Source organism: Tupaia chinensis, unplaced genomic scaffold, assembly GCF_000334495.1.
Source record: "Tupaia chinensis unplaced genomic scaffold, TupChi_1.0 Scaffold000228_1, whole genome shotgun sequence".
Classification (NCBI taxonomy): Eukaryota; Metazoa; Chordata; class Mammalia; order Scandentia; family Tupaiidae; genus Tupaia; species Tupaia belangeri.
The window spans coordinates 11,594-15,396 of record NW_006159703.1 but is presented as its reverse complement, the minus strand read 5'-3'; the positions used below and the strand labels follow the sequence as shown (position 1 = coordinate 15,396).

The 3,803-nt window shown below is 36.6% G+C and overlaps 1 long non-coding RNA gene across 1 annotated transcript; it reads right to left on the bottom strand.

The window, feature by feature from the left end:
- Nucleotides 1–382: 382 nt before the first annotated feature.
- LOC114007758 (uncharacterized) lies at nt 383–1,308 on the bottom strand. Its single transcript, XR_003549342.1, has 2 exons — nt 1,165–1,308; nt 383–1,046 (listed from the first exon to the last, which is right to left on the bottom strand). It is a non-coding gene; the product is annotated as an uncharacterized LOC114007758 (long non-coding RNA).
- Nucleotides 1,309–3,803: the final 2,495 nt, after the last annotated feature.

Sequence of the window (3,803 nt, the reverse complement as noted above, 5' to 3'; positions counted from 1 at the left end):
ACAGGACTGCTCTGCCCTTTAAAGACTTATTTCTAGTAGGGCAGGAAAGGACAGCAATATGCGATGTCTTATCTAGCTAGATATGTGATACTAGGTAAGCCCTATAAGTTTTCTGGGCTTATTTTTTTCATCTGCAAAATGAGGTATGTATGGCAGGGGAATGAAATGGTATTTTACCTTCTTACATTCTAGAAGATTTGAAAAGTACATGTAAATATGGAACAAAGATATAAGAAGCCACTAGGGGGCAAAATGAGCATGGTATAAACATTCTACGGACGTGAAATTCTAGAAACAAAAAGAGTCACCCTCTATGCATCATAAAAAGTATAAGCGAAAGGCAAATGTGTATCATTGTAGGTAGGAAAAAAGTGCTACAGGATAATTATTCAAATGTGCTTTATTCTATGAGTTTATTGATTTAGAGACCAAGTTTTTATGTGAAACAACAGTGTACATGAAACTGTTTAATACTTGTTTAATAATTAAACAGCATCTCTAAATTTGTAGAACAATAGTAAGACCTTATCTACAGAACCAGAAAACACCAACCTACATATTCAATATTGAAGGATCTCTTTACTCACATGTTAGGAAGTAATGCATGTTTGGAATTCCTTCTTGCACATTTTTGGGGGACTTGGGTCCTATGCCCACTTTTTCATTTGTTTTTAATTTTCTCTCCATTTATTGTGTAAATTTAATGTATACAACATGATGTCTTGATATACATATATATAGGGAAATGGCTAACACAACTAAGCAATTTAATATATCCATCATCTCAGTTACCTTTTTGTGCATAAGGAAATAAATCTTTCATAAAGTTCCAGTTGACGGTGATATATTATTGCTTTAGTCCTCATGCTGTGCTTCAGATTTCCCATTTAATTTAAATTAATTTACAATTTAATTTTTTTCTTCCATGAGAGAGAGACTGAAAGGAAGATAAAGAGAGCCCTCCACCCTCAAAAGGGTCTTCACACTGTGATCCATCTTCAGCTTCAGCAAGACCAAGATCATATCTTCCATGTTCAGAGAAGTCTCTAAATATAAATTTAGAATCTGTGAGTTAGCTAACCCCCATGTGGGTTAGCCACTAGGCCATCATCAGGACCCCTAGATTTTCAGATTCATTCATCCTACATAACCGCTACTTTGTACCTTTGATCTACATATTTCAATACTCTTCCACACCTCCATTGACGCCCATCAGTTCCATCCTCTGTTTCCATGTATTCAAGTTGTTGTTGTTGTTTTTATTTCACATATAAAAGAGATCACGAAGTATCTTCCTTTCTGTTCTCTGGCATATTTCACTTAACATATTGTCCTCCGGTTTCATCCATGTTGTCACAAATAACAGAATATATCTTCTTTTTAAAGCAGAATAGTTTACTATGTGTACACACATATATATCTGTAGAAAAATATATATACATACATCACAATTTCTTTATCTAGTCATCCATCAAGTGACATTTATGTTGTTTCCATATTTTGGCCATTGTGAATAATGCTGAAATGAAGTTGGGAGTACAACTATCTCTACTCAGTGCTGATTTCATCTTCTTTGGTTATATACACAGAAGAGGCTTGATGAGTGAAGCATTACTCTTATCACCTTCTCTGATCACAAAAGAATATATGCTATTCTTTTCCCATTTGCATCCTGTTAGGAAATGGTAGTTTTAATATATGTAAAAAATTATTTGCCAATCTTCTCATCAAAAGTTGGTTTTCTAATTTCCATTTCCTTAAACATGAACCAGCTTTGGATTTGTTTCTAGACAAAAGAATGGATCACATGTGATGAGTGACTTCCATGGATGTGATAGAAATGGTGCTAGAGCAAGCCACCAGGTCTGAGACTTGAACCAAGGTCAGCCATGCAGGAGTATAGCTCCATTAGCCACCACATAACCTGCTGGCCTCATCCAGGCACCATACTTTAAGAAAACCTGTGACACATACAGAGGCCACATATAGATGTTCTGGCTGAGAGCTTTAGTTACAATCCTACCCTGCATGCGGCATCAACAGTCAGGTATTGTCAGTGAGTGAGTTGTCAGATGTCCCAGCACCCCATCTTTAAGTATCCTAACTAAAGTTGTGTGGAGCAGAGATGAACAGTCCTGACAAGTCCTATATAAATTATAGATTAGTGAGAAAATATAATGTTACTGTTGTTTAAAGCCAGCAAATTTGGAGGTTTTGGTTTATATTTTTAGTTTTTTTGTCTTGAACAACACAACTAATAACTGGAACAGGGGATAACTACTGTAAGGAATTTGACAGAGGAATTTAAGGAAATAAACTAAGGGGTTAAATTAGTGCTTCTATAGATTCCCATCACATGGATCCACTTACCCATGCCCTGAAAAAAATAAAATAATTCTCAAAATATGCTACGTTTCCATGTTTAATCCCATGTACACTAACACTCAGAATTGTGGATTATGGAAACATAAAAGCTTCTCATTTAGTGGCATTGTTATCACAAAGCGAATTATATTCTTTGGCAAATCACCATAAAAAATCCCCCATGCAGTAGGCCTACAAGTGTGAACATCTTTCTCGCTCATCCCTTTCAGTTCACAAAGAATGGTGAGCTTGGCTTGGAGTGACCTAATCAAGCTGGAGCATTTCTCCAGGCAGAGAGGGAAGCTCACTTGCAGCCAACCTGCAGGGGAAAAGGGAGAACATGGCTTCTTCAAACTCAAAACACCATCAGGCAGACATAGTCTATTGTATATAATGATGGCACAAAGTAGATTCTCAATAATTGTTTGTTATATAATTAAATACCACAGACAACACTGTTGTATATGCTAGGATTGGGATACAAAAGTATAATATAATCTTTATGTTATCCAGAGCTTCTGATGTAATTAGACGGTTATTATGACTATTTACCAAATCTGTGTTTGTCACCTGCTGGCTGAAAGGCACAGAAAAGATACGATGATGAGTTTGATACTAGCCATGTTAGTAAAATTGATAAAATACTTTATCCTCATTACCCTTTATTCACTATGTTTGTGAAAGAAGAATCCTCTGCCTAAATAGGACAAGATGGCTGAACGCCTGGTATATCTGAAACTAGACAGGTGAGAATGGCGGCGATTTATTGATTATACATACTCACAGCCTGTGTGAGGAGGACACTGCACACTATACAGGGTCCTATGAAGGTTACTGACACTCAGAAATAGAGAGGACTAGCAAGAGCTATAGTGACCCTGGTTCCCATGAGCAGATTTTATTGTTTTGTTTTTGAAAAATTTCACCAGCTTGTAGGGAGGAAATATCACTTAGGTTGAAGACTGAATCAGGTACAGCTGGTTTGGCTAATAAGAAAACAGTCATAATAGGAAACTTTTCTCCTGGGTAGGAGCATATGTGGCAAGAGCAGAGGAATTCATAATTAGGTTTTGAAGCCCTCTGAGGGTCAGAAATGTCAAGGCAACATTTGAAGTTTTCTGTCTTAACATATACATCCCTCCACTTTTCTTGGCCAGATCCTCATTTGTAAAGTCAGAATGGGGAACAAATTCTCTCAAGGTTCCTGTTAGCTTTAATTCTCATTATGTAAAGCCAGTTAAAAGAGGGGTGTTTTGCTCCTTTTCCAAGGCATTGCTGTCCTGATTTCTTTGAATATCAGTCTATTTTTGTTAACATTAGAGCTATCTCAGTGAATTCAGGCTAATCTCTTAGGGCCCTCTCAAAATTTTAATGTGAATTAAAGATGTTTAATTTCCAGGGGCTGGGAAAGGGTATGTGTTGGAACACTTAACACAGAA